The sequence below is a fragment of the Ovis canadensis genome, chromosome 16, assembly GCF_042477335.2.
Source record: "Ovis canadensis isolate MfBH-ARS-UI-01 breed Bighorn chromosome 16, ARS-UI_OviCan_v2, whole genome shotgun sequence".
NCBI lineage: Eukaryota > Metazoa > Chordata > Mammalia > Artiodactyla > Bovidae > Ovis > Ovis canadensis.
Window position 1 is genome coordinate 41,799,464 of NC_091260.1, and position 27,040 is coordinate 41,826,503.

At 37.4% G+C, this 27,040-nt stretch overlaps 1 pseudogene; it reads right to left on the reverse strand.

The window, feature by feature from the left end:
- Positions 1-24,817: 24,817 nt before the first annotated feature.
- Positions 24,818-26,212, reverse strand: LOC138422027 (transcriptional adapter 2-alpha pseudogene; annotated as a pseudogene).
- Between the last annotated feature and the right edge of the window lie 828 nt (positions 26,213-27,040).

The following is a 27,040-nucleotide window of genomic DNA, read 5'->3' on the forward strand; positions in this document are numbered from 1 at the left end:
GCTGTAGAGGGGCGGAAACACCTGAGGCCAGAAGAGAAGTAAACTGTACCTGTAAGTACTGTGAATCTATAGCTCAGAGCAGCGACTTGGGATTCTGGTGTGGAACACTGGGGCCCCAGTTCCAAGTATGCTCTCCAAAACCACAGAAACAATAACCACAGTGCCATTATCATTAGGGTGCTTGATCCCCTCTGCAGCTTCAAGGTGTCCACAGTTCCTCTCAGGAGATCATATCCAGGTGAATTTAAAGAAAGAATACTTAAACTGTTTCTAATGGTAATTATATCACTTCTACCAAAATAGTAGGTGAGAGAGAGATACAGGTTGTGAGCTAGTTATGTATTTCGGAAAGTCTTCCCTATTTATGATCCTATAGGACACCTAATATTTTAAATATTATTTTTAAACAATCATTGTTTGTAGGCTATTAAGTTTTTATTTTTCTTAAATTCAATATTTTTTCTAGATGTTTGTGGTAAAAATGAAGTAAAATTTCCTCTTTAATAATGTTCAGTTCAGTTCAGTTCAGTTCAGTTGGTCAGTCGTGTCTGACTCTTCACGACCCCATGAATTGCAGCATACCAGGCCTCCCTGTCCCTCACCATCTCCTGGAGTTTACCCAAACTCATGTCCATCGAGTTGGTGATGCCATCCAGCCATCTCATCCTCTGTCATCCCCTTCTTCCTCTGCCCCCAATCCCTCCCAGCATCAGGGTCTTTTCCAATGAGTCAACTCTTCGCACAAGGTGGCCAAAGTATTGGAGTTTCAGCTTTAGCATCAATCTGTCCAGTGAACACCCAGGACTGATCTCCTTCAGAATGGACCGGTTGGATCTCCTTGCAGTCCAAGGAGCTCTCAAGAGTCTTCTCTAACACCACAGTTCAAAAGCATCAATTCTTCGGCACTCAGCTTTCTTCACAGTCCAACTCTCACATCCGTACATGACCACTGGAAAAACCATAGCCTTGACCAGATGGACATTTGTTGGCAAAGTAATGTCTCTGCTTTTCAATATGCTGTCTAGGTTGGTCATAACTTTCCTTCCAAGGAGTAAGCGTCTTTTAATTTCATGGCTGCAGTCACCATCTGCAGTGATTTTGGAGCCCAGAAAAATAAAGTCTGACACTGTTTCCACTGTTTCCCCATCTATTTCCCATGAAGTGATGGGACCAGATGCCATGATCTTAATTTTCTGAATGTTGAGCTTTAAGCCAACTTTTAGAGGATGCTGTGAAAGTGCTGCTCTCAATATGCCAGCAAATTTGGAAAACTCAGCAGTGGCCACAGGACTGGAAAAGGTCAGTTTTCATTCCAATCCCAAAGAAAGGCAGTGCCAAAGAATGCTCAAACTACCACAAAATTGCACTCATCTCAGTTCAGTTCAGTTCAGCCACTCAGTCACGTCCAACTCTTTGTGACCCCATGAATTGCAGCACGCCAGGCCTCCCTGTCCATCATCAACTACCGGAGTTCACTCAAACTCACGTCCATCGAGTCGGTGATGCCATCCAGCCATCTCATCCTCTGTCGTCCCCTTCTCCTCCTGCCCCCAATCCCTCCCAGCATCAGGGTCTTTTCCAATGAGTCAACTCTTTGCATGAGGTGGCCAAAGTACTGGAGTTTCAGCTTTAGCATCATTCCTTCCAAAGAACACCCATGGCTGATCTCCTTTAGAATGAAGTTGTTGGATCTCCTTGTAGTCCAAAGGACTCTCAAGAGTCTTCTCCAACACCACAGTTCAAAAGCATCAAACATCTCACATGCTAGTAAAGTAATGCTCAAAATTCTCCTAGCCTTGCTTCAGCAATACGTGAACCGTTAGTTTCCAGATGTTCAAGCTGGTTTTAGAAAAGGCAGAGGAACCAGAAATCAAATTGCCAACATCTGCTGGGTCATGGAAAAAGGAAGAGAGTTCCAGAAGAACATCTATTTTTGCTTTATCGACTATGCCAAAGCCTTTGACTGTGTGGATCACAGTAAACTGTGAAAATTCTGAAAGAGATGGGAATACCAAACTACCTGACCTGCCTCTTGAGAAACTTACATGCAGGACAGGAAGCAACAGTTTGAATTGGACATGGAACAACAGACTGGTTCCAAATAGGAAAAGGAGTACGTCAAGGCTGTATACTGTCACCCTGCTTATTTAACTTCTATGCCGAGTACATCATGAGAAACGCTGGCCTGAAAGAAGCACAAGCTGGAATCAAGATTGCTGGGAGAAATATGAGTAACCTCAGATATGCAGATTTAATAATGTTACTGAAGGACAAATACTCATTTTTGTGATTTATATTTCTTGTGATTAGTATAGAATACTCTAGTACATAAGAAAGTAAAGCATACATTCAAAATCAAATAGTTTTCTGGGAAGCACAAGTTGATATTTTATTTCTAGAATGAGTCTGATATGTGGAGACTGTGATAAATATATTTTCTGAACAAATTTCTTTTAGTTTTGAGTGGTAACCAGATTTTACCCACCAAACTTGGTCATCCATGCACCCATTGGTAGGAAGAAAATTAAACCCCTTGGTTTACAATCTTAAAAGGCTGTACTCCATAGGGAAAAGTTATTTCCTTAAATCAAAACTGTGATACTTTTACCAGAAGAAAGAATAGATCCTGGACAAACAAAATTATTTCCATTTAAGACAGGTGGTCATTAGTGTCCAAATAGCATTGGTATCTTATTCTAAACTTGAGTTTTCTATTCACTGATACTTTATTGGCTCCCATCCATTCTTCATTTAGAAGTTGCTAGAAACTTCTTCAAGTTGAAATCTTTCATTTTAAAAGACAGTAATCAAGGTTAGTTTTTAAAATGCAGTGTGATATATTGCATTTGTACTGTACATTTTTCTTCTGTTGAAAAATAAACTGAGGCACATTAAATTTTTCAAGAATTTTTAGCAACCGTCAATTTGAACCGAGCAGTGCCAAACCAAAAGCTTCCCAGGTGGTGCTAGTGGTAAAGAACTACTCTGCCAATGCAGGAGATATGATAGACACGAGTTCAATCCCTGGGTTGGGAGGATCCTCTGGAGAAGGGACTGGAACCTACTCCAGTATTCTTGCATGAAGAATCCCATAGACAGAGAAGCCTGGTGGGCTACAGTTCATGGGGTCACAAACAGTCAAACACAACTCAAGTGTCTTAGCATGCGTGCAAACCAAAAGTGGTTAGAAGCTTTTTGTTGACAGGACTCAGAGGAAAGGCTTTTGAAGAGCTTATGTGGTAGTGAAGCAATAAAAGTGTTTGACTGTAACTCAAGTTGATACCTTAATTGGGAAAGCCTAGTTTTCTGTTTGTCATTGGTTGTTCATAAATTTCATCTTCTCAGATACAAATATGTTTACTTGAATTGACTCTAGGTTAGAGTTTGGTTTCCTTACACAGGCTACTAATGCATTAGAACCACCTTAGTCTAATTGTTTCCTTTTTAAATTAATATCTGAATATCATTAACCAACTGAAGAAATGGTAAGTGGGAGATTAGGTAAAATAATTATATCCAGGAATACTTTAGAACTATGGGATACTTTGGAAAAAGTGAGGGATGTTAGGTTACTGTTAGTTCAGTTTGCTTGCATGCTACCTGAACTTTCATACACCTAAAAAAGTCTCATTTAAATCTCTGAGTGAACTCATTTTCATCTATGTTTTTTAGTCTATATGAGGATGCATCCTACCCCTGTATCTGGGGGCAGACCTCTCCTTTTGATCACTGGTCTATTTGTCCTGCTGCTTACTTGACAACCCTGCCTAGACAGCTTTCTTCCCCAACTTTCTCTTTTTGCAATGCTCTAAATCTTAGTTAATAGCTAAGCTACAAACCTTGGAGTCATCATGAGTCTTCCCTCACCAAAGACATTCAATTGTTTAAAAAGTAATTGACTCTCCCTCTAATTCAATTTGTTCTTTGATCCCATTTTAATCCATGTTTCTAACACTGACCATTAATTAAATATAGCATGTTGCCTGCTAATTGAATAATTGGCAGAATTGGAGAAGATTCACACAAAAATAATTTTAGCTATGTAATAAATGCTGCTATCGTCATACAGTAAATTGGCTTACCTACTTCTAGATGGTATGCAGTAATGGAAAAGAACACTACAGAAAGAGAGGCCTGGATTTGAATTCTGATTAGTTGTATGACTTTGGGTAGATTATATGATTTCTTTTAACCTCCTTTCCCTCATCTATTAAAATGGAGATTAAAATATTTATCTTACAGAACTCATGAAAGCATTATACGAGCTTATATATATGTACATCATATATATATAGTATTGTTGTTCAGTTGATAAGTCATGTCTGACTGTTTGCAACCCCAAGGACTGCAGCAAACCAGGCTCCTCTGTCCGTGGAATTTTCCAGGCAAGAATTCTGGAGTGCGTTGCCATTTCTTTCTCTAATATATTGTATATGTGTATATTACATGAGGTTTTGGATATGGCAACCCACTCCAGTATTCTTGCCTGGAGAATTCCATAGATAGAGGAGCCTGGCAGGCTATAGTCCCTGGGGTTGCAGAGTCGGCCACACCTGAGCGACTATCACTCATTCACTCACTCATATATGCTACGCATTTGATGTGCCTGTATTAAGCAAACACTGTTTGTCAGGCACTGTTAAGGTTTTCATAGTGCCGGTACTTAAGGAATTTATAATCTAGGGGAAAATATGGAAAAATAAAGTCTAACCTTTTGAGTTGGCTTATTATGTGATTTGTACTTTTAAAAATACCCTATGGATAGTAATCCATTTAATTTGTAGGATACTCCTTTGAGGTAGGTGCTGTTGCTTTACTAACATTACAGATAAATACATTGAATTTCAGATATGATAACTAATTTGCTCAAGGTCATATACCTAGTAAGTAATGGAGCCTGGGTTTGAACTCTGGGACTGGTAGATCTGGGACTTTGAATATGCTTTCCAAAGGAGGCAAACCTTATGTTTAGTATGACAACTAGCACGGCTCTTGTGCTTCTTCCCTTTATTCTACAGCCTCTTAAACTAGTTTCCTGTCTCTCCACACTTAACATTGTATCGCTGACACATAAAATGAGGAAGTGTTAGTCAGTCAGTTATGTCCAGCTCTTTGTGACCCCATGGACTGAAGCCTCCCAGGCTCCTCCATCCATGGGATTTTCCAGGCAATAGTACTGGAGTGGGTTGCCATTTCCTTCCCGACCCAGAGATAAAACCCAGGTCTCCTGCACTGCAGGGTGATTCTTCACCAACAGAGCCACCACTTTAGGAAGCACTAAAATGAGAAAGTCATTATAAAACCACAGTATTAATCTCTCTTTCTCCTCCAAGATTGTTTCACAAGATGGAAAGAGTATAGGTCTCCAAATGATTAGTACATGGAGTGCTGACCTGTACTGAAGAGTGACATGGGTGAGGTGTGTGTGTGTGTCTGTGTGTGTGTGTATGCACATATGCACACATGCACACACTTAACAGTAGATAAGATTGTTTATAATGAATAATACAAAGAGAAAAGTATTTTTTCTTACATTCACCATTCATTGCAGGAATTTGGGAGTAAAAGAAATAAAGAGAAGACAGTAATAATGTCAAATTAATATTGTGTTTTCAAAGGGCAACATTTGATTGGTGGGAGTTAGAAGAAGTTTACCAGAGAGGTAGTATCAGTTATATAAAACATTAAATAAAATCCCAGTGGAGTTGAGTATTATAAGAGGGATTCTTTGTCTTGCATGTTAATATCTCCTTCCCACAACTCCTTTGAGGCAGAAGCCTTAGAGGTAAAGTTCAATGAAAGCAATTGTAGGTAAGAATAAAGTGTAATTGATTTATGGGAGTTTATATCTGATAGATGCTATTTTCTTGATGAAGCTGAATTTAAATTAATTTTCTAAGAGTAAAAGGAAGTGCTGGGAATTTTAAAACTTATGTTAAAACTTAATGAATTGCACATTCAAGTAAACTATTGTACTTTTCACAGAAACAGACAATTTTATAATTTTACAAAATATGTTTTGTAAACAAAACCTAACCTATGGTATTGGATTAGATTCCTGAAATGACATTACCGGGATAAATCTATTCATTGAACATGGTGGTTAGTACAGTTTTCTTTGGGTGTGTGCATGCAGAGAATCATCCTCATGCTCTCCTCACAGAATGCTTCAACCAAGTGACAGAAATTGGACTGAAAGTGGGAAGAAGGAGACTTTACTTTGTTTGGCTTCTTCTAGATGATGAGTGAAATTTCAGTCATATCCATCTTACTTTTAATAGGTTGCCATCTTTAAAGTAACTTGTCATCTTCTGAAGTGGACAGAAATTGCTTAGAACTGTTAGGTAGTTAGAATAGGAAAAAGGAGTCCAGAATGGCGGTGGCTAAAAGACAAGGAAGGGAAAAGCCTGGAAAAATGAAACAAAGGAAACTCCAAGGCTGGAGTGAGGACCCCAAGTAGAACAAACAGGACTTCTGGCTAGCCCAGTTTACATAGGGCAGGCCCAGTGGGGGAGGGGAAAAAACATAAAAAGGGGAGCCAAAGGGCCGGGGTCTCTCTCTTCTCTTAGCGTCCTTTGGGTCGGCATGCCCTCGCGCCTTGAAGATGTATTTTCCTTTATTTTTTAAATAAAACGGAGCTGTAACACTGATCTGTCTGAGAGCTGTAACACTGATCTGTCCAAGAACTATGACACCATCTGTCTGAGGGCTTTAACGTCCGTTGCTCCAAATTTTTGTTGTGACGAGACAGAACCAAGGAAATTACACACTCCCCTGACAGAACAACTGCTTCCTCTTTTTCCCTAAGGGGAAGGTAACCAGACAGTGTACCTGTCTTTTATAGCTGGTACAGCATGTAGTTAGTGGTTTATATTTGATTTACCTGCACACTGCTCAGTAGACCTTAGTATTTTTTTTTAAAAATGTACCATTAGGTTAGCAAGATGACTTATATAAGATCTTAAGAAAGAGCTTGAATTGCATTTGGATTTCCATCTGAGCTTTTTAAAATGCTGATGCACTGGCAGACGCATACATGAACACTTGATGTTATTCTTTGACACCACCTTAGACTAAACTACACCTTTCTTTGTGTTTTGCATACTCCATGGGAAACCACAAAATGTAAGGAGCTGCCAGGAGCAAAGATCAGCAAGGCTATAAAAGGACAAACAACCCAAGGTACCAAATGTTTCTTCTCTGGTTGGAAATTTTGCTCAGAGCATAAATGATGAAAATGAGAACAAAGGCTGCATCAAAACAATGCAGACTTTTAAAATAAAAAGGAAATGTGAACTTTGTGAGAATATATCCTCACCTCTTTGTTGCCTTCCTCAAATATCCTTTACTTGACAATGCCCTGTTATCATGCGGTACTTAAGCAATTCTGAAGAAAATACTCTTAAAGTAGTTGGAAAACCATATGAAAGAAAATGTTTTGAAAGATTTGTGCATAGAATGAAAACATTTTGGCTGTTAACATTTCTGTTAGATATCTGTAGCAGTAGATATTCTGTAGATATTCAAAGCAGTAGTTGCCCTGTGTATATATTCATGTACACTTTTTAATGTATTTTTTAAAGTCTTTGAAGACAAATTTAATTCTTATCTGAAATGCATTTTTATCACATAGGCTGGATATATTAGAGTACTTTGGTGAGATCTGAAATGGTGTTTTAGTTAGAGAAAAAGAATATACTTTAAAAAATTTCATATATCATGTGGAAATAATAGACAAGATATTTTTAGGTCATACTCTTAATTAGCAAAAACAGATCGTTTCTTGTACATTTTGCTTAATTTTCAGGCAGTAGGCCTCTACTCCAGCCCCTGGAGATTAACCATGATTTGTAGAATTAAGGTAATCGGCTAAATTTTCCAGTGGGCTTCCCTGGTGGCTCAGTAGTAAAGAACCCACCTGCCAGTGCAGGAGATGCAGGTTTGATCCCTGGCTCAGGAGGATCTCCTGGAGAAGGAACGACAACACCCTCTGTATTTTTGCCTGGAGAATTCCAAGGAGAGAGGAGCCTGGTGAACTACAGTCCATGGAGTCACCAGAGAGTCAGATACAACTTAGTGACTAAATAGCAACAACAACTGAATTCTTCACTAGTGATTGATACACAGTCAGGGTACAGTGGTGGGTGAATGATTCAATTTTGGCCAATAAAATGTAAAGAGAGTTTGCTGGAGTGGGTGGTCTCTGGAAAGGCTATTTTGATTTCTTGATAAGGGCAGATATGACTTTCTTCTTGACCACATCTTCCAGCCTTAAGCAAGAGCTTAATACCTGGAGCCAGTGTGGCCATATTTTAGTCAAGGGGCAACGTTAGCAGAAGGATGAGAAGTCAACAGGCTAAGGATAATGACCTGCAAGTAGAAAGTACCCGTGTATTGACAGCATTTTCAAGCAGCTAATCATTTTTATGCCTATTTGGAGACTTCTTATATATGAAAAATAAAGCATTTTTGGTTAAGGCAATATTAGTTTAGCTCCCTATTATTTTAGGCTGAGAATTATCCTGAATACAAGTAGCTTGTGTTGATCTATATTTTAATTTCACTTAATTATAAAAATTAACATGCAATAAAATCGCCTTTTGGGAGGTATAGCTCTGTGAATTTTATAAATTTGTGTAAATACTACAACAACAAGGTAGTATTTACACAAATTACATGAAGAGCTCTGTGACTCCCCAAATCTCCCTCTTGCTACCCCTTTGTAGTAATACCCTACCCCTACTTCTAAACTTTGGCACCCAATAATTTGTTCTCTGTTACTACAGATGTCTTTTTGAGAATATTATAAAAATTGAATTGTACAGTACACAACATTTTGAGACTGGCTTAAGTCACTCACCATAATGTTTTTGAGATTTATTCAAAGTACTCTATGTATTGAGTTTGTTCATTTTTACTGTTGAGTTCATTGCATAAAAGTACCACAGTTTGTTTAATCATTAACCTACTAAAGGGCATTGTGTTGTTCTCAGTTTTGGAAGGTTATAAGTAGAACTGTTGAAAACATCTGTGAAAAAAAGTTTTTATGTAAACATGTGTTTTCATTATACTAGGGCAAATACTTAGGAGTGGCAATTCTGAGTCATATGGTAAATATATCCATATTTCACTTTGTAAGAAACTGTCAAACTGTTTTCAAGAATGGCTGTTTCATTTTGCATTTTCATAATGAATGAGAGTTTCAGTTGTTCCACATTCAAACTAGTGCTTTACATTGTCAGAAATTTATAATTTAAAATAATTTTAAAATGTAATAATCACCATAGACCTCTTCATTTATTTATGCTATCTTTAATTTTTCATCAGTTTCACTTTTCAGAATTCAGATGTTTTTGTATTCATACTTAATAATTCATTTTTTGGAGTTATTGCACATACTATTACTTTAAAATTTTGGTTTGTAATTGTTACAATTTCCAGTTGGTGATATATAGAAATATATTGTGTATTTTCCTTATATTATGTGATTTTACTTTACTCACAAGTTAGTTCTAGGAGTTTTGAAATAGATTTATTATGATTTTTTACATAGACAATCATGTTATTAATGAGTAGGAAAAATCTTATTTCTTCCTTTTCAATCCATATACCTTTAATTTCTATTTGGTGGCTTACTTCACTGATTAGGACTTCTAGTAAGGTGTTGAATAGGAGTGGTGAAAACCAACATCCTTATCTTGTTCACAGTGTTAGAGGCAAATCATTCAGTTTTTCATCTTTAAATTAGATATTCATTGAAAGTTTCTAAATACCTTAAAAAATAAGATAGAAGAAATTCCTTTTTATTCTGAGTTAGCTGAGAGTTTTAGGAATAAAATTTGAATTTTGTCAAATGCTTTTTCTACATGAAATGATAATTATTTTTTTTCTATTAATGTGAGAGATTATATAGATTGACTTTCAAATACTAAGCCAGCCATTGCATACCTCATAGCCTAGTTGGTAAAGAATCCGCCTGCAATGCAAGAGACCCCAGTTCAATTACTGGGTCAGGAAGCTCTGCTGGAGAAGGGATAGACTACCCACTCCAGTATTCTTGGGCTTCCCTTGTTACTCAGCTGGTAAAGAATCCGCCTGCAATGTTGGAGTCCTGGGTTCGATCCCTGGGTTGGGAAGATCCCCTGGAGAAGGGAAGGGCTACCCGTTTCAGTATTCTGGCCAAGAGAATTCCTGGTGGGGCAAAGAGCTGGACAGCAGTAAGGCGATGGACAGGGAGGCCTGGCGTGCTGCGATTCATGGGGTCGCAAAGAGTCGAACACGACTGAGCGACTGAACTGAACTGAACTGAACTGAAGAGATTTTAACTTCACTTTGCATTCTAACTATAATTCTCCACTTAATTGTTGTTTATTGTGCTTTTAATATATTGCTAGATTTAATTGTGAACATTTTGCTGAAGATTTTTTTGCTTCTTTACTCATGAGGAATATCTGTAGATTGTTTATTCTTATCCTGTCTGCCCACCTGTGGTGTCAGATTCATGCTGGAGTTGAGAAAATGAGTTAGAAAGTATTCTCTACTCTTCTATTTTCAGGAAGATGTTTTATAGGATTGATGTTATTTTTTCCTTATATGTTTGGCAAAAGTCATCAGCAAAACAATCCAGACCTGTAGATTTCTTTAAAAGAAGATTTTAAACTATTGATTCAATTTCTTTAGTAGTTCTAAAACTATTCACATTATTTATTTAATTTTAGATTAGTTTTGGTAGTTGTTTTCAAGAAATTGGTCCATTTTATCTAAGTTGTTGAATTTATATGTGTAGAGTTGTTTATAGTATTCCATAATGGTCATTTTAATGTCTACATGCTCTGTAGTGATATTCTTTCTCTAATTCTCCACATTGGGAATTTATGTCTTCTGTATTTTTTTCTTTGTGTGTCTTGCTAGGATTTTATCAATTTTATTAATCAGTTTTTAGGTTCATTGCTTTCCCGTTTTATTTTTGTTTTCTATTTCATTAATTTCTATTTCTACTTTCTATTCTTTTTCTTTTTTTTAAGATAGTAGTTCCCAGTTTTTTCAAATATTAAGCATTTTAACCAATCTATTTTTAAATTTTTAAATTCTTGACACTACAGAACTATACTGACATTTATTAACATTCCACTCTTACATTTCTTATGAATAAACATAAATAAAATTCATAAGCCAAAAGCCTAAAACAAAGCTGTTTAAAACAGGGAAAAGCTTATAAACTAATATGGATCCTAGCATTAACAGCTGAGCAGAGAATGTGATTTTTAAATTCTTAGCAGGTAATAAAGTTGTGTAGAAACTGAACACTTACAAATTATTTAAAACTTAGGATCAGAAATCCAGAGAAAGCAATGGCACCCCACTCTAGTACTCTTGCCTGGAGAATCCCAGGGATGGGGGGGCTTGGTGGGCTGCCATCTATGGGGTCACACAGAGTCAGATATGACTAAAACGACTTAGAACAGCAGCAGCAGAATCAGAAATCACACAATTAGATGATGGGAAAACAGCAGAAAATACTTATGAGTGAGCCTATACTATTACAGCTATACCCCATGCCCTTGGAGAGGAAAGCCTAACATTAGTTAAATATTGGTCCAGACTAATACTGTCAGAAGAACCAGTGATAGTAACCTGTCTACTAGAAGAGCTTTCCACTGGATTGGCATTTAAGTATTTTAAATAATTCTTTCTCTCTGTTAAAGAAAATGCATAATTTCTGTTGATCTGTTCTAAAGTTTTATCTACTCTTTACTCTCTCAGCTCTGATTATTGAGCCCATCAAATGATATTTTAAAATTTTGGTTATTGTTTCAGTTAGAAAATTTCAATTTGATTTTCTGTGTAACTTCTATTTCTTAGTAGTATGTTTCCATCTTTTCATTCATTTCAAGAGTTTCTATATTTATTTTTTGTAAGATTTAAAAAGAAAAAAACAGCTTCATTAAAGTCTTTGTCAAACAAGTCCTGGTATCTCTGTCAACTTGGTGTTGGTATATGTTGATTGTCTTTTTTCCATGCATATTTAGATTTCCCTGATTCTTCATATCCAAGTAATTTTGGATTGTATCATAGACATTTGGCTTTATGAGATTCTGAGTCTCTTAAAATTTTATTAGAAATATTTACATTTTTGTTTTAGCAGGAAAAGCACTCAATGCCACTCGGATGAAAGTTCCAGTTTGGCCTTCTTTTGATTGTGTTTACAACATCAGTTCTATTTCAAAGCCTTTACAGTGCTCTTTGTATCTGCCACATGTGTGTGCTACCCAGTGGCCAGTCTGAGATCTAGACAGTGATCTATATCTTACTTGTCTTCAAAAAGTCTATGATATATTGTTTATGGTCAAAAGTACATATGCACAGCTCAGTGGTGAGTTCAGTAGTTCATAAGCTCATTTATAAGAATTATTTCCCAATACTCTCCCTCTTTATAATCTCATTAATACTTTCTGATTCCCCAGGAATCCTCTGGCTTGCAATATGGGATTTTATTTGCCCTATTCTTCCACTCATTTCCTTTGAATGTGATCATGTCTGGGGCCAAACAGTGGAATCACAGAGACATAAAAGCAGTCGATGCCAACATCTTGCATTCATGGTTCCATTTTTCCAGAGGGAATATTTATCCTCCCCCATGGTGTTAAGCCCCCATGAGTCATCATGGGCTGGGGCAAGAGACAACAGTGAGAAGAAAGAGAGAGCTATCCACTTCTCTTTCCGAGTATTAAGAAGTCGCTTTCCTAATCCTCCAACCTGACTTGATGTCTTCTCTTCTCCTCCATAGCTTCTGGTGTGTGCTGATGTCCACCTACAGATCTGAAATTTTGTTGAAACCAGAAAAGAAAATACTGATATTCTCAGATAGCTACTCCATCTATTATGTCTAGGATTTATAGATGCATTCAGTAAGAGACAAGATGAAGGATGCTTGCTGAAACAAAACATAATCTCATTATTTTTCACTTTATTTCTAAAAATGTACTGTGGTTAGTACTGTTTCTGAGTCTAGTCATTCAAAACTAACAGTTAAACCTGTCATCCATCCAATAGGCAATCACCCTACAGATGCTTATCACATCAGACCAACCAGGAATCACAAATTCACATTCAGAGAGAAGACAAGGTTTGTGGTAAGTCTGATTTACAGAAATTAATCATTGTGCTCTTCCCATTCCTACATCTTTAATGGTATCATCATGTGTATCATTTTATTTTAATATTAATAACAGCTATGATGACTGGTGTTTACCATGTAAGTGCTTCTCTTGTTTTATATAATTTGATCATTACTATTAATGGCATACAATAGAGTGCTATTTTTGATATGGAAAAGTTGGAATTAGAAGAATTTAATTCACACCTCAAATATCAGACAGCTAGAAAAAAAAATGTGCTACCAGGATTCAAACAGGAGTTATTTGACACCAGTATTTATTCTCTTGGTCAGTCTGTGTGATTTACCTTACATGTAACTCACACTATTCCATGAGTACAATCAAGCTATGTATTGCTAAAACTGAACTACATATTCAGCTAAATTTAGAGTTCTGGCTTATTAAATCTACTCAGTTAATATGGAGTTTTCATATTACTAAAACAACTTAAGAACTAAAGTATGTCCTTATAGAAAATGTTATAAAAATTGTATTATACTCTACATGTAAAATATGTCTGTCAGTTCTTGCCATACAACAAGCCCTTGCTATCTTTTCATACCTTTTCCAATTTATTTCTTTAAAGTCACTATATTAAATTATATTTGTTACGGTTTCAGGCATTATGTCCTGTAGTATCCATCATATCAATAAAAAAAAGCAATAAAGATAACAAACACTTTAGTGTATTATAATGCAATTTGACACCCCATATAATAATGATGTTGAAGATTTTATTCTGCCAAATGGCTGCATGGTCACTGAAGTTTGTTCAGCCAGTGATCTGTTCAGCATAATGTAACTGGAAGGTATTACCTTTGTCAAAATCTACCTTCTTCAAGAAACCATTAATGAGAAGAAAGGAAAAGTTGCCCTTTCATATATGCAATATCTTTGTCTTTCTGTCTTCACACACACACACACACACACACACACACGTGCATGCACGCACATAAAATATTACTGTGGTTAACAGTGCAAATATGTAGTCAATGCACTTCGATTGAATTTCAGTCTAGCCATTACTAGCTGACCTCAGGTAAGATATTTATTTTGATGAACACTAGTACTGTCATCTACAAAATGGTGATGATGATATTACCTTTCTCATAGTTTTGAGCACTGAATAATATTTGCATATAAAACATCTGGCCATATGCCTAGATACTGTGTAATCTTTCTAAATTTTATTATTTATTGATATATGTTTTATTCTGAATTTTTTATGTTGCATTAGTATTTTTACTATTATTGGAGCACTGCATTATTTTCACGAAGGCATATAATTATACATATATCTATGAAGCATGATGTTTGATTGAATAAAGGGAAAAAATGTTTTGTTATTTCTTGGGAGTTTGTTTAAGTCTGGGGTCAAAAATATCAAGTGATCTCAGAAAGTACCAGGGAGACTGTGCACATGTATGAGAAGGCTAGCGTAGAATAAGGGAAAGTGGTATCAACTACAGCAAACTGGTGGATACATGATCCTTGTAAAGGCATTCCGTTTTACAGATACATCTGCCTACAGGCATTCCACCTATAATCCCTGAGTTTGCAGCTTTTGACATTGAGAGGTGTGGGAAATCCCTGATTTATACAATTAATGCTATCAGTGTGATATTTGAAAAAAAGTGAAAGAAGGGAATAACAGAAATTGTATATTCAAAGTTTGCACATTTTAAGTTAAAATTCATAAACTTCTCATTGTCAGTCTTTTGATGTGAGTCAGTTGTCTCTCATTTGAGTATGCAAAATAATGCCTGTCATCTTTCTGAAATAAATCCACACTATATTCTACAGTTCTGATTTTTAGTTTCATGAAAATAAAATGGGAAATCAAAGTCAGTTTTGAAATAATCTGAAGGCAGAGTCTTTTTAGATTTTATGATTTTTTCCTCCCAATATAAATCATACCTAATTTGGTGGCATCTTTATTTTTATTATTGTACTTGTCAAAAATTTCTAAAACTTCCAAAAGAATTTTGACAGAAGTAGCAACAGTACTTATTTGGAAGAAAATATTTAACTAAGTTTTATCATTTCAATGATAATTCAAGGGAAATAAAAGTTTTGGAATGATACAATGGCCTCTATTTATATTATTTATGCTTTATCTCTTTTTATATGATTCTTTTATATATATTCTTTATATGTGTGTATGTACATGCCGAGTCTCTTCAATTGTGTCCGCCTGATTGTGACCCTATGGACTGTAGCCCGCCAGGCTCTCTGTCCATGGGATCCTCCAGGCAAGAATAATGGAGTGGATTGTCATGCCCTCCTCCAGGGGACTTTTACCACCCAGGGATCAAACCTGCATCTCTTATGTCTTCTGTATTGGCAGGTGGGTTCTTTACCACTAGCACCACTTGGGAAGCCCCTATTCTCTCTATGTGTTCTGTAATATATATATATATATATATATATATATATATATATATATATATATTTCACACATACCTACAAATATTTACTAGGAGTGGTTTAGGAAACTAGGAATGATATTTATTATTATTAACATGATAATTATTTTCTTGTAATAATGAAACATGAAGTCAGCTTAAAACTCCACATATTTTAACTTGAAACTTCAGAAGTTACAATAATCTAAACTTTCTTTAAAATACCTTCCATTTATATTTAGGAAGAAGTCATGCCAATTTGGGGCTTCCCTGGTGGCTCAGACGTTAAAGAATCCACCTGCAATGCGGGACACCTGGGTTTGATCCCTGGGTCAGGAAAATCCCCTGGAGGAAGGCTTGGCAACCCACTGCAATATTCTTGCCTGGAGAATCCCCATGGACAGAGAAGCCTGGTAGATTACAAGTCATAGGGCTGCAAAGAGTCAGGCACAACTGAGCAACTAAGCACAGCACAGCACATGCCAATTTTATTTCAAAACATTTAATTCAAACAATCACTCTTTTTCAGGTTTGTAAGACTTGTCAGTTAATAAACAGCACTTTATTAAACACTGTCTGTTAGACACTGTGCTAGTCTCTGAGCACACAACAATGGAGAAGGTAGAATTAGCTCCTGACCTTGTGGTACTTACAGGAAGAATGCTGTTAAAGAAATCATTATAAGAGCTATATGTGATATGGAGAAGTACAGGATGATTTGATAGTCTGAAATAGGAGACTTAGAAGGGATGTTAAAGACTGTATCTATATCTAAAATCTCTACTAAGTGGTATTTTGGCCTATGATTGAACTCTTGTGATGGGAAATCCATGGTCAGTTACTTAGTCCACTTGTTCCTGGAAAAAAAAATCAACAATTTGTAGCCTAGCAAACTTGGGCTTCTCCATTCACTTGGGCTTCCCCACTCATTTGAGTTCAGTGCTGAGACAGATGACAAAATGCCTGGAAAAAAGATCTGTGTGCCACCACATGCTATGATTCTTAAATTCCTTAACTCTTGTGAAAATAAATTTTCGATACTATAGCAGGTCCCATTGCTATGTCAACATTTTAGAGACGGGGCTTTTTTTCTATGTGTCTGATCTCTAAATCATATATCTCAGAATCAAATTTCTTTTCTTAAATCATTTATCCTTTGTAGCACTTTGGCCATGTCATATTCTTTATATAAAAAGTCCTGATTCTCTTGCATTCCTAATGCCACAGTGGTAGGACTGCAATGTCAGATTCAAATTTATTATTTCTCTCTTGATTGTCTCAGTCAGAGATGAATAAAGTATGTGGTGCTCATATGTAGTGACCTTGCAAAAGAATTTGTTCCGTAGCCCCAAACAACAGTCATTTGTTGTTTAGAGTGAGTCATTAATTTTATCTGACAGATTGAAGATGGTATGGGTATTAAGGTGCAGCCTACAGACCACCTGTCTCAGATGACTTAACCAATGACATCATTTTGCTTTTACTGTCCAATCACATTTGTTCAAATCTCTGACCAGTGCATGCTAGCTCCAAAAGATACTTTTCTAAATGACCTGAATCAAGACTAATAACATTTATATCTGAGTTTTCCATCTGTCCTGCATGATAAATAGAGACTGAACCTGATTAATATTTTACAGTCTGCATTCACAACTACTTGGAAGAAATAACCAAAAAGTCATAATTCATTGAATAAGACCTGTTTTTTGTGTGTTTTAAATTGTTTTTCTCTCTTAAACATTTGCATCTTTATTTTTGGGAAGAGCCCCACTAAATAAGAAACTCCCCTTCTCCATGTATCTTTCCAGTTTATTGCAATCATGTTGGCTGTATTGTATCTTAATTTTAAGCTGTTTCACCAAGTATTATGTTATTTGTTTAATAGCCTCACCAAAATGATGATATTGATATGAAGGGTAGTCCAGCAGCACTCAGGGCTGCTGAGGGTAGCATGCTAATCCAACATAAATGAATCTGGGAAAGATAAGATAGATCTGCTTTTATTTTGTTCAGAAAATAAGCCATTACCGAAAAGTTTTAAGGTTATTTAGGTGTATATACACTTCTCATAAATGGAAGGAATGTATTAATGAAAAGAGAGAGAGGGAGCATAAATCCAATTATTATTATTTATTTACCACTGATGTCTGGTAGTAAAGTGGTCATTATTTAATCTAGTAACCAATTTGCATTTAATGAGGGCTCACTATATTTAAGACAGTGAGAATAAGGTACACTGCTAGCAGCGTATCTTAAAGGTTCACACAATTAAGTCGAGAACACAAATATGTATCGGTTTAATAAGAGTCTACAGGATATGTGAACAGATTGATGAAACTAACACCAGAGAATCAAGAGAGACCTCTCTGAGGGAACAATGGCTAGACTGAGATCTGAAGGGTAAATAGAACTTTAGTGACTCATCTGTACATGCCTAGCACCTCTCAGATGGTAAAGAATTTGCAATGTGGGAGACCCGAGTTCAATCCCTGGGTCAGAAAGATCCCCTGGAAAAGGAAATGTCAAATGCCACTCAATATTTTTGTCTGGAGAATTCCATGGGTAGAGGAGCCTGGCAGGCAGCAGTCCATGAGGTCGCAGTCGGACATGACTGAACAACTAATACTTTCACTTTTACTTATCATATGCATTCAGAGATAGTACCTTTCTCCATCAGCGATGGCACTCTTCTCTACCCCAGCAGAAAGTACTGGCTCTGGGTCTGAATCCAGATTATAAAGTAAGAATGTCTTGAGCCTACCTCCTCTCATGGGCACACCAGCATTGCCACTACTTACAGAGCAACCATCTCTGAGAATGACCTGAAAATTAGCAGAAAAAATGTTCTACAACAATACATATAAAGAAAGGGCCACAACAAGATAGGTAGGCTGCTGCTGCTAAGTCACTTCAGTCGTGTCCAAATCTGTGTGACCCCATAGATGGCAGACCACCAGGCTCTTCTGTCCATGGGATTCTCCAAGCAAGAATACTAGAGTGGGTTGCCATTTCCTTCTCCAAACATAGGTAGGAGGGGTGGAGATATGGTCTAGTCAGGACTCGTATCCCCGGTGCTGTGAACCAGAAAAGTGGAAGAAAAGTCGCAACTACAAAGTTCTTTCTTGAGGAGCAAGGAGTCTGACCCTCACTCAGGCTCACCAGCTTGGGGGTCTGTACCAGGAATATGAGCCCCCAAAATGCTGGGCTTTGAAAACTAAGCAGGGCTTATGTTCAGAGAGCCAAACAACTGTGGGAAACTGAGACTCCACTCTTAAAGGCACATGCAGAAGTTCACTCAATCTGAGTCCCAGTGTAGAGGCAGCAATTTGAAGGGTGCCACTTGCTAAACTTGAGGAGAGATAAGAGGCTGCTGTAACACTCCCTGGGGACTGAGATTCTGGCAGCAGTAATTGTTGTGATCTTATTCTACTTTGCAGACAGCTATACTAGAGGAGTGTCATTTTGAAATACTCCTTCTAGACTATTACTTACAGGGGCCTGTGCCACCAGTCAGTTCCTGCAGTGGTTATGCAACACCAGGTCTCATAGCCAGTTGTGCTAGGGGCTTACCTTGCCTACCAGGACCTCTGCAGTGGTTGTGAACTGGGGATCTCTGCCTCCTAGCAGCAGTAACATACCATTGTTCCTTATACCCAGTCACATTGAGGGCCTACCCTACTTGCAATGTACCTACAGTCATACACTGCTGGGCACTGCAGCCAGCTGGGCCAGGAGCCAGCCCTGAATACCAATGTGACTGTAGCAGTCAGCACCACCACAACAGAAAGGTGCATACAGCTCACATTGGGAATACCTGTTATAAATCTGGCTCTGGTGGCCAGAGAGGGGTGTGCTTCTGGGTCCCAGAGGACATCTACTACATAAGACCACTTCTCCAAGGTTGAGAGATATAACTTACCTACCAAATACAAAGAAGTAAACACAGAGACTTCCCTGGTGGCTCAGATGGTAAGGCATCTGTCTATAATGTGGGAGACCCAGGTTTGATCCCTGGGTTGGGAAGATCCCCTGGAGAAGGAAATGGCAACCCACTGCAGTACTATTGCCTGGAAAATCCCATGGATGGAGGAGCCTGGTAGGCTACAGTCCATGGGGTCGCAACGTGTCAGATATGACCGAGCAACTTCACTTGTCTTAAACGCAGAGAATTAGGCAAAATGAGGAGACAGAAGAATATGTTTCAAAGGAAAGAGTAAGACAAAACCTCAGAAAAAGGACTAAACAAAACAGAAATATTTTGATATACTCAATAAAAAGTTCAGGATAATGGTCATAAATATGGTCACAAAACTTGGGATAAAAATGGATGAACACCGTGAAAATTTCAACAAAGAGATAAAAAATGCATAAAGAATCAACCAGAACTGACGAATACAACTGAAGTAAAAAGTACGCTAGAGGGAATCAATAGTAGATTAGATGATATAGAAGAATGAACCAGAGATCTAGAAGACAAGAATAGTGAAAATAATGGAAGCTGAAAAGAAAAAAGTGTGAGAAAAATGAATATAGTTTAAAGGACCTTGAGGATAACATCAAGTGCACAAATACTCACATTATAGGGGTCTTGGAAGGAGAAGAGATAGAGAAAGAGGCAGAGAACTTTTTGAAGAAATAATAGCTGAAAACATCCTTAACCTGGCAGGGAAACAGACATCTAGGTCCAAGAAACACAGGGAGTCCCAAACAAGATGAATCTAGAGGTCCACACCAAGACATACTATAATTAAAATTAAAAAAGCAAAGAGAAAGAAACTAATAGTGGCAATGGAGACACAACTAGTTATGTACAAGGGAGCTCCCAGAATACAATCAACTGACTTTTCAGTAGAAACTTTGCAGGTTAGAAGGAAGTGGAATGATATGATAGGGAAAAAATTGACAACCAAGTGTACTTGACTTGGCAAGATTATCATTAGAGTTTTATATACAAGCAAAAGCTGAAGGAGTTCATCACCACTAAACTGGCCTTACAAGAAATGTTAAAAGGATTATTCTAAGTGGAGAAGAGATGGCTACAACTGGAACTAAGAAAATTATGAAAGAAAAAAAATCTCATGTAGAGGCAAACCTATAGCAACATTACAAAACTAGTTAGAAGGTTAAAAGACAGAAATAGTAAAAATCATCCAAATCCATAATAACCACTTACAGAATATGCAAAATAAAAACATGTAAAATATAACATCAAAAATATAAAAAACTTGGGGGGTATGAAAATATAAGGCTTTTAAAATATGTTTCAACTTAAGAGATAGACAGCCCAAAAGGGACAACCATATGTATATGGTTATAACCTATAACTATATAATATATAACCTATATATGTGAACATACATATATACACACATATAAAACCTATATATATAGGTTTTTTGTGGTCTTTATGTCATTATTTATAAACTTCATGGTAATCACAAACCAAAAGTCTACAGTAGATACACAAGCATTAAAAGGAAAGGAATTCAGTTATGACATTAGATATAGTCATCAAGTCACAAGGGAAGGGAGATAGAGAAGAGAAAACTACAAAGAGAATTTTAAAAACCCATTTAACAGTACTACCCAAAGCAGTCTACAAATTCAGTGTAATCCCTATCAAATTACCAATGGAAATTTTCATATAACAAAAATTTTTTACAACTTACATAGAAATCCAAAAAATCACACATAGCCAAAGCAATCTTGAGAAAGAAAATGGAGCTGGAGGAATCAGGCTCCCTGACTTCAGACTATAACACAAAGCTACAGTAATCAAGACAGTATGGTACTGGCACATTACAAAAAAAATGGATGAATGGAACCGTATAGAGAGCCCATAGATAAACCCACATACCTAATCTGTGACAAAGAATGCAAGAATATATGATAGAGAAAAGACAGTCTCACCAATAAGTGGTGCTGGGAAAACTGGATAGCTATATGTAAAAGAATGAAATTAGAACACTCTCTAACACCACACACACACACACACACACACACACACACACACACCTCAGAATGGATTAAAGACGTAAAAGTAAGTCCAGACACTAAAACTCTTAGAGGAAAAAATAGGCATAACACTCTCTGACATAAACTGCAGCAAGATCTTTTGTAACCCATGTCCTGGAGTAATGAAAATAAAAACAAAAATAAACAAAAGGGACCTAATTAAACTTAAAAGTTTTTTTTTTAGAACAAAAGGAACTATAAACAAAACAAAATGACAGTCTTCAGAATGAGAGAAAATATTTGCAAATGAGGCAACTGATGAAAGATTAATCTCTAAAATATACAAACAGCACATGCAGCTCAATAATAAAAAGAACAACCTGGTGAAAAAATGGCAGAAGACCTAAATAGATATTTCACCAAAGAAGACACACAGATTGAAAACAAACACATGAAAAGATTCTCAATATCACTAATTATTAGAGAGTTGCAAATCAAAAAAAATGAGGTATCACCTCACACCGATCAGAATGGCTGTCATCAAAAAATCTACAAGCAATAAATGCTAGAGAGGATGTGGAGAAAAGGGAACCCTCTTACACTATTGGTGAGAATATAAATTTGTGTGGCCACTATGGTAGACAGCATAGAGATTCTTCAAAAAATTAAAAATAGAACTATCATACCACCCACCAATTCCACTCTTTGACATCTATACAGAGAAACAAAACTCACTAATTTGAAGAAATATATGCACCTCTTTGTTCATCACAGTGGTTTATAGTTGCCAAAACTTGGAGGCCACCTAAGTGTTCATTGATAGGTGAATGGATAAAGAAGATGCTGTTAATATATGAAATGGAATATTAGTCATGAGAAAGAATGCAATCTTTCCATTTACAACAATATAGATGGATTGAGAATGTATTAAGCAAAGTGAAATAAGTCAGACAGAGAAAGACAAATCCTGTATAATTTCACTTGTATGTGGAACATAAAACAAATTAACAAACAAAAGAAAGCAGAAAAAGACTCATAGATACAGGTAACAAACTGGTGGGTTGCCAGAAGAGAGGTGGGTGGAGGAATGGATAAGATTGGCAAAGGAGATTAATAAGTATAAACTTTTGCACAGCACAGCATTTACAGTCAATTGTGTCTGGTTCTTTGTGACCCCGTTGACTATACAGTCCATGGAATTCTCCAGGCCAGAATATGGGAGTGGGTAGCCTTTCCCTTCTCCAGGGGATCTTCCTAACCCAAGAATTGAACCCAAGTCTCCTGCATTACCAGCCGGATTTTTTACCAGCTGAAACATGGGGAAGCCCATAAATACTGTAGTGGGTAGCCTACCCATTCTCCAGCATATCTTCCCAACCCAGGAATCGAACCAGGGTGTCCTGAATTGCAGGTGGATTCTTTACCAACTGAGCTATCAGGGAAGCCCAGTACAAACTTCTAGTCATATAATAAATAAGTCCTGGGGAGGTAATGTACAGCACAGGGAATAAAATCAACAATAATTTAAAACTTTGTATGGTGATAGACAATTACTAGACTTATGGAGGTCATTTCATAATGTGTATGTGTTGAGCAACTATGTTGTACACCTGCAACAAATATAGTCAGTTATATAGTCAGTTGAAAAAAGAAGGAAAAGAAAGCTCTTGTTCAGATTTCTAATCATACTGCCTTACCTTATGCTGTGGGCCCTACCTTACTACTGTGGGGCCTAAAACCTTACAGTTTTCTTTTGGCAAAATCATGGCATTCACTTCTAAGTTCAGTTGCTGTTGATCTAAAGATGAGCCAAAGCTGGGAAAATCATTGTTTTTCCCTTGAATTTTTCTTAGTTTAACATAAAATATAATTTCTTTTTCTTCTCTGATCTCAAGACATGACCAGTAGTACCATAGTACTAGTAGTTCCCCTAGTAATGAAAAATACCTTTAAAATATCAACTTTCCTGGTGGGAAGCTGGACTTCCCTGGTAGATCAGACAGTAAAGAATCTGCCTACCTTTCAGGAAACCTGGGTTCGATCCCTGGGTGGGGAATATCCCCTGGAGAAAGGCCTGGCAACTCACTCTAGTATTCCTGCCTGGGAAATTCCCATGGACAGAGGAGCCTGGTGGGCTGCAGTCCATGGGGTTGCAAGAATCAGACATGAATGAGTGAATAAAATACCAACAGTCTTCACTAACTGAAGAGCAGATAGTCCTTCTCTGGAGCACTAGAGGCCTCAGTGTTATCCTAAGCATGTGATCTTTACATGGAAACCTTTAGATTTTTTCTGGGTCACTCTTCTCCAGCTGAGTATGCTTTGGGAATATAAAGCTGGAAATGAGCATGGTTATCTTAGAAAGCAGTGATTTTATTCAAAGATTTATGAAAAGGGCTAGTAATTTAACTTGTAGGTAGCTGAAGCCATCTTTACTTCAAAAGAAGCATTGATATGTTAAGGAGAAGAATACAAAATTTGCAAGCATTTTTAAAGGTTATACTGGGACTTTAAATATTTCAAATTTTAGATGGCACCTTTGTGTTGTGCCCACAGGCTCCCTGAAGGCTGTATTAAATTTTCTAGGCCATGAACTCAATGGAAAACTTAGCAGGATTATCTCAGGTGCTTCTTGATTAAAAAGTAATAATAATCTGGCTATTTGCATCTTGCATTCTTCATCCTAGTTTTTTTTTTTTTAAAGTAGCAAAGCATTTTAATCCATTCATTCTAAAAATAACAGAGACATTTTATATCGGTGTAATCTACTTGAAAAGTCTCCTACATATGAGAGAGTCAGACTGCAGATTACAGAGCCAGACATTCAAGTTCAAGGTACAGTTTGGGAAAAGACCATCATGGGGGAGGTTTTCCTCCTTTCTGCTCATAAACATAAGTTGTTAGCTTAAAAAGAAAACCTCAGACAGAAGGAGAAAGCTTTCTCTCTATATAGCCTCTTTATTTTACATCTGTCTGTAATGTTTGAAGGCAAGACAGATAATTAGAAAACCAACCTCCCAAGCAGGTATGAGGATCTGAGCTGGACTCCTGGGACTACAGACTGGTTTAGTTCTCTTTCTACCAATACTGTGATGTGTGGTACTATGGTTCTTGTTTCAGTTACAAGAGGTTTTAGGAGTGAATGGCCACACACAATTAATAATAGCTTATCTAGCACATAACTCCGCAGCACGATACCAACAACAGGAGTATTTTAAAGCAGGGTGGAGAATAAAGCAGACACTAGTACAACTGAAGATTTCCTTTTTTCTTTCCCTCTTTTCTCAATGAGAATTCAGTTCAAAAATGAGGCTCCAGAATGCCCCTGTGCCCCTTTGGCCCACAACACTCCTGGGGAGCCTCATAGGCTTTGGTGATGTATCCTTCTCAGATGAGGAAATTATAGATTTTCTGGGTTTTGCTCACATCTATCATGATGAGTGCTCTTGCCTGTGCCAGTTTCAAGCCCCCTTGCTTGTTACATTTGTTCAATAGAGCAGATGTGTATTCTAAATAGGCTCCTGGGACCAACCTCACCATCTGATAGAGCTCCTTTTCTTTCTCACTCAACTTCTCTGTGCCAGGGAGGCCACTGAGTTTCAAGGGCAGTGCACTTCGTCTATCTGAATTCGAAGTCATTCGAACAGAAGGACTCAAGCCAGGATCAATGTCAGCCTGCTGGCGGAGACACTGCTGGCAGGCACTGCTGTCCTGGATGCACTGGAGGACCTTGGAGCTCATTCTGCATTTGAAGGGTTCCTCTTCTTGAGTCTTCTTATGATTGTAGGTTCTGGAGCTACAAAAATTGGTAATGCCTGCTGTCCTGTATTCCTGGAGCCTTTGATTTCCCTTCGGAGTTCAAATTCCAATGCTTGGCTTTCAGTGAACTTGTCAGGCTCCACCAGCCTCACTATCCTTGCAAATCACCTCATTTTTTCATAAAGATATTGGGCTTCCTTGGGGTATCGTCGTTCCATTAACTGAAACTTCCTAAGATTGATTAATTCGTGGTTTCATAATTTTTTTTTTCATCTTTGTCCTCCTTTAACCTGGAATGATAGATATCTACTACAGCCGTCTTCAGAGCATGTAAAATGTCCCAGTCATCTTTGACAAAATCAATATCTCTCAAGTCCCACTTCACATAATTGACAAACTGCTCTATGAAATCTGCTTGAGCTGGCATGTATCCCACCATGTCCTGAAAAAGCAAGGAGTCAAAGGTAGGTCGAGGAGGGTCCTCTGCAGCATGAAATGGAATGGCAGTGTCAGCAGTTTTTAGTGTCAGCAGTTTTTGCCTCCTCCACTTGCTTCAGGTTCAGCAGGGTAGATGTGAACAGAGGGTTATTGATGAAATGGTTCATATAGTGCTTCTCACGCTCCTCCTTGGTCTTGGTGCACATCTGATTGGTTACATCCTACCAAGTTCCAAAGCCACAGTCCATCACAGATTGCAAAAGGGCCATTTCTTCTTGAGAAGTCCAGCTAGGGTCAAGAAGAGGAACATCTGAGATCATTATTTCATAAGTATGATCACTTTGATGTTTCTTGTACTCAAATCCTGAAGTGAAACACGGTAAGCAGAGGAAAAAAGGAAACTGCACACTTGATATAAAGCTCTATGAGGTAGGAGGAGCAGCCTCGGCAAAGTGGCTTATCAGAGGGATCATTGCTAAAGGAACCCAAACTGTCCATTCCCCATCTGTTGCTTTGATCTTCTTTAATCTGAGCTGCTTCAAGGAGATTTTAGAACCTCACTGCTTCCCTCTCCTCTGCCCATCCTAGTTTTAAGTAGATAAAGAGCTCCCTGTTTCTTCTCTGACAAAGTCAACATTTTCTTTGTTTTCTACTAGTGGTATGACCAAAGGCTAGTGTGGGAGAATCCTAGAGTCTGATTACTGTGGGCTACATGCGCAACTCAAGTAATTTTCCATTTCTAATTGGTATCCCAGGAATTCACATTAGGAAAAACCCAGCAGGTGCTGATAATTCCTCCCAGGGATCTAGTATACAAATGCTTACTAAGGATTTTAATGTTGTTTACTTTAAAGTTTCTTGTCTCTTTTCTTTGAGTGCTCCTCCAGCAATCTATTAAGAAACTATATTTAAGTATATTTACTTTATTTCTAAAATTTCCAAAAACTATCTCCTAAATAGATCTTTGCATTAAAATTCTTATTTTTCTTCCATACTGGATTATAACCATGTGATTATAAGCCATTAATTCTTCATTCTTATAAATTAGAGAGAAAAATTAAATAGTGTTACATTAAGCCCTGAAAAAATGTAAAGTCTGAAAAGTGAAGTTAGAACATCTCATGTTATTAGGAGTATGCTGTATACACAGCAGGCTTCCCACGTGGAACCATGGTAAAGAATCAGCCTGCCAGTGCAGGAGATGTGGGTTGATCCCTAGGTCGGAAATCCCACAGAGAAGGAGATGGCAACCCACTCCAGTATTCTTGCCTTGAAAATTCCCATGGGCAAAGAAGCCTGCTGGGTTACAGTCCATGGGGTTGCAGA